Raw genomic sequence first — 14,706 nt, 5'->3', positions numbered from 1 at the left:
TATGTATGAAAGGATAACAAATAAGATGTAAACTTTCATGTGGGTTTTAGGAGGATGACACCAATTCTAGGTAGGACATAAGGTGAGAAAATCTTCAGAGAGGGCATTGAGATTGGACAGAAAGGAAAATTCAATGCAAACTGTACACAGTTACTACATTATGTTGAATTAGTATATTTATCTGTATGCCTCTTTATTCAAGCTGTTAAGAACTAGAAGACTAAGATCATGCCTTATCTCTTAGTATATATATCCACCATCCAATGACTGGAAAATAGTAAATTCTCAGTAACTGCTAATTAAACAGAACCAAATTTGATAAGCTAGCTTCTGTGTTCTATTCCTCAAAAACAGGCAGGTTTCTGCTCAAATTGGCTTCTGATTACAGCCAAAGAAGTCTAGATTTTCAAGAGAAAACAAGGTCTGGGTTTTGCTGAAATTATAAGGAATCCTATATTGACTTTCTAAAAAAAAATCTGTTAAAAATGATATTGAATGAAAGTCATCAACTATCTGGCCATAGCCTGTAACTCCAGTTTACCACTCTGTTTTTCCCCTTTTAGTCATACAAGACCATTCATGAAAACACATCACTGTCTCATGCCTCCTTAGAGCTAGCATTTGTCTGCTGTTGAACTAAATACAAAATCATTCATTCAACAAGTATTTATAATATGCATAAATCCAAATGTATGTTAATGTTTATGGTATTGGGATTTCTAATATGTCATTGTTCTCTTTTGCAATGATAAAAAGCCATATTAATTATTACTGTTTGATTGTAATTCTTCATTGCCAAATGAGTATTGAGTCAGGTCCTCAAACCTTGCAAATAAGCCAATTGGAAGAGGAAAAAACAATCACATAGAACTAGAAATCTGAGCATTCTAAAACAGAAGTCAGATTTTATCTTTCTTTATACTGGTAAGGATCTCCTTAGTTAACTTTCTTTGTCATGCATTTAGAAGTCAAGTTCTTACTCCTTGTTCCCAGGATGGCTCCAACCATTGGTATAGTGATCAAAAGGTGAATACTGCACCCTGGCCTTAAGCCCTCATTTTGGGACCTCAAAGTTCCAAGGGTGGTAGTTCTATATCAAAAAGAAAAATTTTAATGTAAGGAATTGACTAAAGTTTTTGTTTTGTTTTGTTCTGTTTTGTTTTGTTTGCTTTGTTTGTTTGTTTGCTTTTAGAAATGGGCATATTCATTCCTACTAGTGTCAACATCCCCACTGCCTCGCCCCCAATTTAATTTTGACCTCAGATGAAGTCCTTTTTTCCAAGAAACATTCCTTAAACCCCAAGGCTAGGATAGCTACCCCATAAATTACTCTGTTCCTTTAGCACCTTCCAGAGCTTCCATTTCAGAGGCTGGCCCACAAATTTGCACCAAATCACTTCCATCACGTTCTATTGGTTAAGTTCAGTGTAAGACTAGCCCAAAGGCAACAGGAGGAGAAATAAACTCCCTTCTTGTAATTTTACTTCCTATAATTTGTATTTATGAAAATATAGTTATGGAGCAGCATATAAGTATGGATCAGGCAAATATTTGAATTCAACCATCTTTTGAGCTTTATAAGACAAGGAAATAAAGATATAGCAGAAAAGGAGTTAAAGATATACACAAGGAAATTGTTATAGCAGACAAAAAGTCAAGAAAAGAAATACACAGGAATAGTGGATAACGAAAAACTGTATTAAGGGTCTTTTGAGGTTAAAGAATTATTGATATGGAAGTAATAGAGTTAGTGGGTTAGAATGATATCAAGGATGATTAGAGGGCATATATAAAGAACTGTAAATTATTGATGATAATAAGGAGACAAAACATAGAACCAGAAATAAACTAAAGCAGAAAACAAGACAGAATAATAAATAGCACATGGTAAAAGTTCTAAAAATTAGCCTGATAATAATTAAACACATGGTAACAGTTCTAAAAATTAGCCTTAATTTCAGAAGAGAAAGTGATCATTGCAGGCTGAAGTGGAAAGGATGCATGGAGGAGGTGTTAATTGAGTTGAATCTTGGAGACGGGAAGGAATGAGCTGAAGAGGGGTGCAAGAAAATGTGCAGCTGACATTTGGTAGCACTATTTGCCTGAGTGCTTAGGGAAATAAGGGCATATTGGGTTTTTACACTGTCAGGTGAGGAGTTTAGAATTTGATCTTTGAAAAGTCAGTGAAAATCACTTTGGGAGTCAGTCAAAATATAATTTAGTAAGAAAAATATGATAAAAATAATAATTTAGGAAGATTAATCTAACATGAGGAAAACTATGCAAGATTAACTTCAGTAAAACTGAGAGGAGAGAAACCAGCTGAGAAGCTAATGCAATAACCTGTTGTGATGAAGCATTTCTTTAACATGTGCTTATTAGATGTACAGAATTAAAAGCTTTTCCACTTACATTTGGTTGGGGGAAAGTTGAGCATAAAAAAGGGAAGAGAGAGCTCTCAAAAATTGTTTTTGAACATATGATCAAAAAGACATGTCTGCAGATGGTCCTGGACCATGGCTTGAATGTGGACATCACTTATGGGCACTCCTGATGGTTTGTGTTTTATGGATCTTGGAATTTCCCTCACAAAGTTCAAGAAGGTGTCTAGCAAGTGGTTTAGAAGGCAGTTGTAAAAAAATCAAAAGATAACTTGAAGAGTCTATGGCAACAGAATAAAGAAGGAAGCTGAAGCAATAAGTGGGCCCATTTCAAGCAAGTGTTATCTCAGCAATCTCTTTCCTAACTGGAGAAACAAGGTGTTGTGTTGTCTCAAAAATGCCCATTTACAAAAATACAAAGTGCTGCAATAGTACTGATTGCACAGTTCACATCATTAGACTCCTCATTTGCTTTAAAAAGAGACTTCTAAAAGATATTGATTTTGTTTTCTGGACCAAGTGGCTTCCGATGGTTCCTGGCCAAGGAGGATGTGTCCCTATTTACATTGTTTTCGCCTGCTTCCTATTGGGTATCAATAGCCCTTAATTCTCACTTGAATTAAAAAAAAAGAAAGAAAGAAAGAAAAAGAAAAACACCAACTATACTATAGTCTCTTTAAAATCTTTCCAGTGCATTATGTTATGATATAAAGAGAATTAAGCTGTCAACATCTAGGATCCATTCATTTATTCAGTGTATGTTCACTGGCACCTACTATGCATTAGGCATTGTTTAAAGATCTTGTCCTTACAGAGCTTACTTTATAGCAGAATTTACACTGTCAGTTATGCCAGGTTAACAAACTGTCCCCTGAAAAAGCTATTCCAATGAAGGATTGTATCAGAATTCTCTTCTTTATAAAACATAAAGAAAGTAAACAATGGCATGATTCCTCCAGGTGCTTCTTCCTTATTTGCATCCTACCTTATATGTTTTCTCAACAGTGAAAATTGAGACACCAAGTAAATCCTTCCCACAAAGCAGAAGCTATATGTTTATTTTTCACAGCCACTCATATTTCTCAGTTTGGGTTCAATTTTCATATGAATGTTGTGGGCTTTAAGAAGGCTGAGCAAGGAAGATTCAATTCATTAACTCACAAAATTGTTTGATGCTGAGTCTGTGTTAGGACTTGTGTGCCAAGGTCATCACTGGTACTTAGTAAAAATAATTAAATATTTACATAATTAAAGTGAAATATACCAAATCTTGTAAAAATGAAAAGCCTCCTTCAATAGCTTATTTTAAGATGTCTTTTTCTCTGGAGGTGTCTGGGTGGCTCAGTCGGTGAAGTCTGTGACTCTTGGTTCCAGCTCAGGTCATGATCTCATGGTTTGTGGGATCGAGCCCTACTTCATTCTCTGTGCTAACAGTGCAGAACCTGCTTGGGACCCTCTCTCTCCTCTCTCTATGAACCTCTTCCTACTCTCTATCTCAAAATAAATAAACATTAAACAAATTTTTCTTCTGTTTTATTTTTTTCTTTTATTTATTTTTTTCTCCTTGTCTTTCTCTTCTTTCTTTTTTCTTTCTTTTTATTTTTTCTTAATTTCTTTTCTTTTTTTTTTAACTACTGAAAATACTAAATGGACTCGATTTATCAGATTTAGATTTTTTTTTTGATTGTGGGACACAACACATTGACCCTGAGCAGTATTACTTATAGCTTTGAAAAAGAAAAGGCTGCTAAGCAAAGCCTCACAGGGGCTACACCCTCAGGGACAATGGAAGAGCAAGCCAGATCTGTGGGGAAAGCTTATGTATGGCAAGAGGAATGAAGTAGGCTAGGTTCTCAGGGCTTCCTGAGGGTTGGTTAATTTGAATAATTTCATCAGGTTCTGGAGCCTCATAGCTATTTCCATTTGTGTGGTACCAGGCCCTGGAGTGATTAGGACTGGTGCAGAGTGGCCCAGAGTGTAAACGTTTGATAAGAGAACGGATTGGGATGTGATCTTAATCAGCTTCTAAGGAAAGGATACTGACAGGCCTCTAGCCAGCGCCAGAAAACTAGGCCAAGATAGCATTTTAAAGAAGCTGCACTACATGGCTATATATAATGTGTTTGATCAGGTTCATGTAAGAAACAGTTTTCTTTCATTTAAGATCTAACAGGGATAACTTTATTACTCGTTTCAGATCTCATACACAAACACAACACAGGTCATGATTTAGCAGTTCGTGGGTTAGAGTCCCACATCGGGCTCTGCAATAACAGGGTGAGACTGCTTCAGGTTCTCCCCCTCCCTCTCTCTCTGCATCTCCCCCTTCTCAAAAGTGAACATTAAAAAAATACTTAACAAAAAGAAAGAAAGCATTCAACGCAGAAAAAAATACCCCTAAATGGTGGAATATGAGGAAAAGCAGTGTACTCATAAAACAGCAACAAATATGTGTATAAAAGTTATATTAAAATACATTACATACATTATAATATATACAATATATATATAAATATAAATAAATGTATATAAAGTATAACTATTAAAATCTTCTCTAGCCAATATTTGGCACAAATATGAGAATAAATAATAAACTGTGTACATGTGTATGTGTAAGAAACTGCTTCACAAGGTTCAGCCATAATAAAAATAGAGGTTAGATTAAGAGTTCAAACATTTTTAGTCTCCTGGAGCATATTTTAACTCTGTCTTTTAATTTTACCACCTTTTCCTATGTCGTTTGCTCTCAGTGAGACTTTACTGTCATCCCCCCTACAGTGGCCTTACTGCTCTTCTCACACATGACATAATTTTATTCCTACAATGACTCTACATTTTCATTTCTAGGTATATAAATTTGGAAGTTCACATACTTGGAAATTCACTTAACCTAAAGCTTAAAAGCCAACTTTGGAAATCACAAGTTATCAATATTTTTCATATCACTATATGGTGAAAATGATAGTGATGAAATAAATTATTAAACACATATATGTTTAATATATAAACTATATTATTTTGAAGAAATACCTAGTAAGATGTGTATAGTAACATAAAATTTCATTTCAAAACGTTACATTTTTGAGAAATCTTTTACACATGAGACGTACATTGACATCATCTTCAACAAAGATCGTGTAAATACAGCTTAGGAAATGTAAATATTAATATATTTATTAATTATGAATGAATAAATAAATAAAACACCTTTCTATTTGAAAGGTACTGGGATTCACATTTGACCTGAGTATGTATCTTAGTACTGGGGAGGTGGATGGGGTGTTGCTCAACAGGATCTGTGGACAGAGGGATCTAAGTTTTAGTCTGCATTTGATTACCAAGTCAGGATTGCACGATTTTGTCTTCGTTGTTGTTTCTGGTTAAATAGATTTTTATGGCAATGCATCAGTTTTACTATAGAGTCTGGCACACAGTAAGCACTCAAAATATACAGCTAAATTCAGTTGAAGTATTGAATCTAGGCAGAAAGCTTTTAAAAACTTCAACTGGCACAAGTGACTGGGTGTGCTAAATGTGCCCATAACGTTGGTGCATTGTCTGTAGGTTAAAATATATTGATTTTTACATTTTAGGCACTTGGCAAATGTTATTTCCCTTATTAATTTACCCACACTTAGAGATAAATACTCCCTTAATCTGCAAATACTATGAAATACTATAAGACTATTCCAAAAGTTTGAAGACAATATAATTCAGTCATATTTAATTCAGTCAGACCTTGCACAAGAATAATTCCAATCATAAAGCAAGTGTTTTTCAAACAACAGGAAAAAAAGGGGTATTGTTCAGTTCTCTGTTCTTTACTCGGTTTATAAATATGAAACACACAAACTGAAGCTTTTACTTCTCTAAAGGGGAATAGAAATGTGAAATAAAGGGTACTGAAAAAGTAAGGAAAATTAGTATTTCTAACACCCAGAGTAGTTACCTGGAAAGAATTTACCCATTACTGTGGTCTGAATGTGTTGTGCCATCAATATTCATATGTTGAAATCCTAATTCCCAATATGGTGTTAAGACATGGGGCCTTTGGGAGGTATTAGGTCATAAGGGCAGAGCCTTTATGAATGGGATTAGACACCCCAGAGAGTTGGCTCACAAACTTTGCATCTTGTGCCAGGGAAGAGGGCCTTCATGTGACTATTCTGGAACCCTGATCTCAGACTTCCAGTTCCCAGAACTTTGAGAAATAACTTTCTGTTATTAGCCACTCAGTCCATGGAATTTGGTTACAGCAGCACAAACGGACTACGGCACTGCATCTTACTAATAGCCATGGTTGTCAGTAAAAGGTAACATGCTAGTTTAGGCTTATACATTATGATAGAATTTCCCATCTATCATATAAATAAAATTTATTTCATACTTTGAGAAGGTTAAATGAATAGGGTAGGGATGAAGCTGTCCATTTTTGAAGTAGAAGAGAAGAAAGAAGCTGGAGAACCTATTTGTGTCAGTACTGGCACTGATTCAGAGGCTTTGTGTGAGTTGATACAGCTCCCTTCCCACCTGGTGCTTACAGTCCCAGCGTGGTGAGGAGACACACTAGATTTCAGCCCCTGGTGGTGCCCTCAGCAGACATCATGTGTAGTGATCAACCTGCATCAGCAGAAGTGGTGGCAAATGTTTGCTGGATACGTACCAAACACTGTAGTGAGTCTGAAATTCTTTTAAGTAAAGAAATGTAAATATCTAGTATTAATAATATTTAATCTCCCCTGACTCCCCCTCCAAAGAAACCATCAAACCATATGGAGTGGACTGCTCTTGTTTTGCTGAATATGATAATTATGGTGCCAAACCACATGTTACACTGTTTGTTGCTCACCTGCAACACTCTTCATTTCACATTATTTTATTTTTTACCTATTCAAATTCTCTCCATTTCATTGTTTCCAACTTGAATTCCACATTTGCTAAGAACATTTTGGCCCAGGATATCATCTTTGTCTTTGGAATTCTGATAGAGTGTTTTTGTCTGGAATTGTTATGTGAGTCAGATTACTATTTATACTGCTTATTAATGTATTATCCACTTCCTTCTATAAGGATATGAGGCATCTTACAGTTCAATAAGTTAAAAATTAATAGGTTTGGGGAAATAATGGTAGAAGAGTATATTAGTAGGGATTCTCCAGAGAAACAGAACTAATAGGTTGTGTGTGTGTGTGTGTGTGTGTGTGTGTGTTATAAAATATAAAAAGAACAGAAAAAGAGACAGATTTATTTTAAGGAATTAATGTCATGTTATTGTGGGGACCAGCAAGTCCACAATTTGTAAGTCAGGTCAGCAGGCTGGAAATACAGGCAAAAGTTGATTTGCAGTCTAGAGTACAAATTCCACAGAACACCAAGCTGGGAATTCAGGCAGAGTTTCTACACTGCAGTCTGAAAGAGAATTCCCTCTTCTGGAAACCTCAATCTTTTCTCTCAAGACTTTCAATTGATTAGATGAGGCCCACCCACATTGTGTAGGGTAGCACTCACTGAGACAAAATAATCAAGCAATAATAATATATAAAATAATTCAAGTCACCATATTAACTAAAGCTTACAAGGGACTAAGTTCAGTCCCTTGTAAACTGTGTGACTTTGGCTAAATTATTCTATATAATGAATCTGTTCTCTCCTGTAAAGTGTCAAAATGACAATGTTTATTCTCTAGGATGATTGACAATTACGCAATTATTTTGTAAATTCTAGAGTATGTTCCAAATTTGAAGTATATCAGGTGGTATTTATTTAACATGATAAGATAATACAGTAAAAATTCTAATTAAACCAACATTTACAATAGTGTTGTATCTATCAATACATTTATGTAAATCACTAATTTCATTATGTTAGAGGCTAGCATTAAATGACCAGAGTAAACTCTTTTCTGAGTAACTATAGTATTTATATTTTGATAAGTTGATATTCTTTTTCTCCTTGTGTTATTAAATACTGGGATTCTGATTTTATGAAAAACTCCTTTGGTTTTTTTTTGGGGGGAGGTTGTTTCTTTTTGTTTTTTGGTTTTTGTTTTGTTCTATCTACTTAGTGTGTCTTAAGGTAATACAGGACTGCTACATAAGCTGTCCTAAAACATACAGGGGATATTTCTGTTTTACCAGAGTTAATTTTGGAAAAATCAAGTCCACATGTAGTTTTGCAGCTGTTCAGACTATTACCTCACTGACATGTGTAACAAATGATCTTACACTTTTACTAAGTATATGAACAGCCACTTACTTTATTCAATGAACTTGGCCACTACCAAGAAAGAACTGTCCTAAAACTAACCTATCAGGACATTTCACTTCTTACACTTGCTTTATCATTTAAAAATAAGCCCTTCAAAAGCTTTCTACTTTCCTGTCTTACTCCATTTAACAACAAATCATTAAATGAGAACTTTACAAGTTTTATCAACCTTAAGACAAGTTAAGTATTTTCTGTCTAGTATACATACAAATTATATCCTGCCGCTATGTGACTGTCTGATATTAGAAACTATTATAAACCATTGAATGAATTCTACAAAAAAATGTCTGGTAAAGGTGAGCCCTTTCATCTGTTTATGAATCCCCCAGGGTCTCCTCTCACTAAGGATGCCTCAGTTTACTAACCAGGATAAAAATAGCTTAATTTCATGATTTATAAATAAGGAAAATAACACTTTCAATAACAAAAATAGGGATCTATGAAAGAAAAAAAAAAGAAATGTAACTACTAACTGCTGTGGGAAACAATACAAGGATTAGTTTATTTAATTAGAACATAACACAATTATGGTATTCAGGAAGTACTTTAAACAGCTATTCAAAGTAGAATGAAATATAAAGACAAAATGGTGAGCTCAGTCGCTTGTAAACCGTCTGACTTGGCTAAGTTATTCTAAATCTAATGAATCTATTTTCTCTCTTGTGAAGTGTCAGCATGACAATGTTTATTCTCTAGGATGATTGAAAATTATTCAATTGTTTTGTAAATTCTATAATATGTTCCAAATATAAAGTATATCAGATAGTATTTATTTAACATGCAGGTTTTTTTTCTGATAAGATAAGACAGTAAATACAGGACAGGAGTGGGAAGCAAGAAACCTGGGTTAAATAACATAATTTGCTCTATTTTGTCAACTAGATATTTTGGATGGCAGCTTTAAATTGGGTTGTGTTAGGAAGAAAAATATCTCTTGGGTCTTTTCTAGCTCTAAAACACTGTAACACTATCATTTATTGCTTTGTTTTAATTAGCTAGGTAGATATCTTCTGTTTATTTTTTATATCAATAAATTGGTTTCAAGAAAGTATTAGTGACTTGTGCAAAATGCCATAGCAAGTCAGCAGCTGTGTTGAGATAAGAAATTTAGAAATTTAGAGACCATAATTTTGTCACTACTGATTAGTGTTACTTCTTCTGAAATTCTGCCTTGATAATACTTCTAGTTCCTATAATGTTATTTTTTTAATATTTATTTATTTTTGAGAGAGAGAGAGAGAGAGAGCATGAAGTGGGAGGAGTAGAAACAGAGGGAAACACAGGATCTGAAGCAGGTTACAGATTCTAAGCTGTCAGCACAGCCCAACATGGGGCTCAAACTTGTCAACCGTGAGATCATGATCTGAGCTGAAGATGGAGGCTTAACTGACTGAGCCTCCCAGGTGCCTGCCCTAATTTCTATAATCTAATTTATTCCATTCATTTACACCATTAGGAAAAATAATGATATATTGATATGATATATAATGATATATATTGATGTATTGGGTATGCTTTGGTTCAGTATTTCAGACCCCATGCTAATGGATTGAAATAACCAGAAGCATAAGGCATAGGTGCTGCTCTCAGGAAACCACAGTCTTGCAAAGGACCTTATGCACTGCCATTTTTATGCTTAGTTGCATGGCTAAACTCGGTAATGTACAATGTGACAATTAGACAGCAACAGCAACCTTCAACATTTGCTATGAGGTACCTCAAAGAGAAGGATAAGAAAAATTCATTACTTTGCTCACTAACAATATAGTGAAGAAAGAAATACATCATTTTGAAAGAATAATGAAGAATTCCAATTATATCAGGAATTTCTACATTAGACATGGCATTTTAAAATCCTGTGCCTGGTTATATATGCATGTATAACAAATATAAATCATCTTCTTTATATACATTTTTTACTTAATCTCCATGACAAACCTGTGGGATAGATTTATTCCAGTATTTCAAATGATGAATCTAATGTTCAGATATTAGAAAGTATAATTTTGTTATTTGTCTTCCTCATTAAATTGTAAGTTCTTAAGAGAGAGCATGGAATTGTGGAAACAACTTGCTTATCCTGAATTATCTGTTCCAATGAAAGCTATGTGCCCTGAGCAAATTACTTAGCCTCTCTAAATCTTGGTCTCCTGGTTTATAAAGCAGAATTATGTAAAAAGCATATAAAATCTTGAGAGGGTGTGGTACATATTAGTAAAACAATGGATGTTTCTTACATGTAGGACACCATTGTATATAGCAGAGACCCCAAGAACAGACTTTTAGTAACCGTGGGGAAGGATGCTATCTGGTAATATTCTGCAAGAAAGCTTCTTTTTTTAAAATGTTTGTTTATTTTTGAGAGAGAGAGAGAGAGAGAGAGAGAGAGAGAGAGAGACAGACAGAATGTAAGTGGGGGAGAGGCAGAGAGAAAGGGAGACGCAGAATCTGAAATGGGTCCCAGGCTCTGAGCTCTCTATACAGAGCCCGACAGGGGGCTCAACTTTGCAAATTGCAAGATCATGACCTGAGCCAAAGTTGGTCATTTAACCAACTGAGCCACCCAGGTGCCCCTCTGAAAGAAAGCTTCTAATACAACAGGTTACTTAGCAGTTCCAAACAGTCAAACCCATTTATTATTTGTATGATCATGTTAAAGTATAAATAACTTGCAGATGATAGAGGCAAATTCTTTTAGTAACCCAATGAAATCTTAAGAGATTCTTGCCTAAATCCAGGTAATTATTAGAGCATGCCACTTCAACAGATATTTTCTTTTAATTCTTCTCATTCCATTACTCAAATACATACAACACAGTGATGCAAAAAAAATGGTGAAGGTTGAAGAAAACTTAAACACACAAATGACAATCTTTTTTTTTATACTAATTTTTGTAAACCTTGGCCAAACCTAGCATGTAATATGAAAGCTTTCACCTCTAAAAAGGAAAAGCCCACATGTTGCAATTTGCCGAGTTTCGCCAAGGGGTGGGAGGAGAATACAACCTCTGAGTTGATAGAAGTCATATTTGATCACCAGGATAGCACCTACACCAGAATATTAAGGCACATTTAATTACTATTTGGAACTGAAGTGACCAAATGTCAGTTCTACTGCTGATATACAACTGACCTCTTTGTCACAGAGAGACCAGCATTATCCACTCTTAAAACAAAGTTGCTTTGATTTACAAACATTATAAATCTGTGACAAAACAGAGCAACAAGTTCCTTTTGGAAGCAGGACACCTAGTGGATAAGGTTCTCCTTAAAAAACATTGGAGATGCTCAAAACAGGTATAACTGCGATATAAGACACTCTTTAAACACAAAATGAATAAGGCAAGTACTATCCCTCAATGTGGGAAAATGAAGAACTGTTGACTTATCTGCCAATGCAAAAGCTATATTTTAAGACTTAGATTCCAGGGGCGCCTGGGCGCCTCGGTTGAGCATCTGGCCTGGGCTCAGAACATCATCTCGCGGCTTGTGGTTTCGAGCTCCGCATTGGGCTCTGTGCTGATAGCTCGGGCCTGGTTCGGATTCTGTCTCCCTCTCTCTGGTTCTCCCCGGCTCATGCTCTGCCTCTTTCAAAATAATTAGATAAAATAAAGTTAAAAAAATACTTAGATTCCAAAACTTTAAGGGAGGTCTCATTTTTTCCTTTCTATACCTTCCATTCCCTTACTACTCAGTTTCACAGTTACAAAGATCAATCCTTCCAGGTAGTGGATTGATTGCCATCATTGATCTTGTACACAGAAGGTGGGGAAACACACACACACACACACACACACACACACATAAGTCTCGCTCGGCATTTTAGCAAAATTCCTTTATTAAGTGTTAATATTGGCAGAATTAAATTTACGTTCTTGGCTTGGAAATGGTGCCTTGATGGGCATAGATTGCTCGTCATCCTCCCATTCACCCTTATAAATTTCTTAATTACGACAGTGGTGAAAAAGTACTGAAGAAAGATGGTACAACTTTCTAAATGCCAGAGGAAGAAACAAAAATAGAACTTTACTAGGGTCAATGTAAACTGAATCTAAACTTTTATAACCTTTCCAGAAGTATCAGCCAACATTTTTATCCCAAATTTATTTTCTTTTCTAAAGCCTCAATATTCTGTTTCTACAAACCTTCTTCCAATGGAATCGAGGTGTTCTTACCTTGAATTGAGACCGTTTGGCTAAAGATTGAAAATAGTAATACTATGCTCAGCTGAGCAGTTTTTGCAGTGCTAACCTAGGTTGTAGCCCTGTGAAATAGCTCTCATTTTATGTCAGCTTCTATTGATAGACAGAACCTACCTGTGCTAGATAGGATTCTCTAGGCTTAGGACAAAAAATAAATAAATAAAATAAGATGATTGTTATTTTTATGTCTAGTATATGGAACAAAAGGGAATAGCACCACGTGTTTCAAATATTTGCTATCCTTCTTTGTGCCAGCCCCAATCAATTGCTTTTCTATATGCTGTGAAGACATTTGATTCAGTTCAATAAAATTTTATTGAAATGGCTAATACTTTGTCAGGCACAGGGAGCACAAATGTCAAAGACATGAGCACTGCTTTTAAGGAGATTATATATATATATATATATATATATATATATACACATATATATGTGTGTGTTTTTACATTTTATTTATTTTTGATAGAGAGCACAAGTGGGGGAGGGGCAGAGAGAGAGGGAGACACAGAATGTGAAGCAGTTTCCAGGCTCCAGGCTGTCAGCACAGAACCTGACGCGGGGCTCAAACCCACAAACCACAAGATCATGACCTGAGCCAAAGTCGAACACTTAACCGACTAAGCCACCCAGGCGCCCCCTTTTTTTTATTTTTATTTTTTTTACATTAAGGAGATTATAAACTATTACGGAAGAAAGTCATGTAAATTAATATAATCAAGTGTGGTAAGTGAAAGGAAAGGACTATAATACATTTATAGAAGTAAGAAAGAAGCAATGATGAATCCTTATACTGGTGGAAGTGAAAAGTATGATCAGGGAAGCTTTCCCAGAAAGGAAACCCAAGTTGAATTTTGAAACATTATGGGGTCTTGCCTTTCATAAGATCAAAAATGGCCATTACCTGGTCAAGGTTTCCTGGAAATATTTAAGTCTTAATTCAAGAGAAAAACTGTGGTTTAATCTTGAAGTTTCCTCTCCTGAAGAAGAGTAACTCTAACCCTATCCTACTCTTTGCCTTGCTACCTTTTTTCATGGCTTGTGAATAACACTTTCTCTGCTCAGCTTGATAGCTCAAACTCTGCTATATACTATAATCTGTCTCTATTTTTGCCAATGCTTCTATATTAAACTAGAACTTTTTGTCATCTTTTTTTTTAACATTTATTTATTTATTTATTTATTTATTTATTTTGAGAAATAGAGAAAGAGAGAGAGACTGATCCTGATGTCGGGCTTGATCCCATGAACCATGAGATCATGACCAGAGCTGAAATCAAGAATCAGACACTAGGGATGCCTGGGTGACTCAGTTGGTTAAGCGTCTGACTTTGGCTCAGGTCATGATCTCACGGTTCATGGGTTCAAGCCCTGGATCAGTCTCTACGCTGACAGCTCAAAGCCTGGAACCTGCTTTGATTCTCTCTCTCTCTCTCTCTGCCCCCCCCCCCCCCCCGCGCTCTCTCTCTCTCTCTCTCTCTCTCTCTCTCTCAAAAATAAAATAAACATTAATAAAGTAAAATAAAATAAAATAAAATAAAAAGAATCAGACGCTCAACTTACTAAGCACCCAAGTGCGCCAAAACTTTGCCCCATTCTCACATTTTTTTCTTTCTTTAATGCTGCCTTAGTATTAACATATTTTATTTTTATATGTTTCATTAACTTCACTTATTAAGTATTTCATATGAAAGTATTGCACCCCACTAAGTTTCAAAACCTCATCTCCAATGTGATGGCAACAGTATCACTTCAAAGAGTTCTTGTAAGGATTAAGTTACTTACTATGTACAAAGTGCTTAGAACAGTGCAAAGATCATTGTATATACTCAATAAATATTAGCTGGTATTAAAATATT

Source organism: Prionailurus viverrinus, chromosome D1 (genome assembly GCF_022837055.1).
Source record: "Prionailurus viverrinus isolate Anna chromosome D1, UM_Priviv_1.0, whole genome shotgun sequence".
Taxonomy (NCBI): domain Eukaryota; kingdom Metazoa; phylum Chordata; class Mammalia; order Carnivora; family Felidae; genus Prionailurus; species Prionailurus viverrinus.
Note: the sequence above shows the minus strand (reverse complement) of the source record.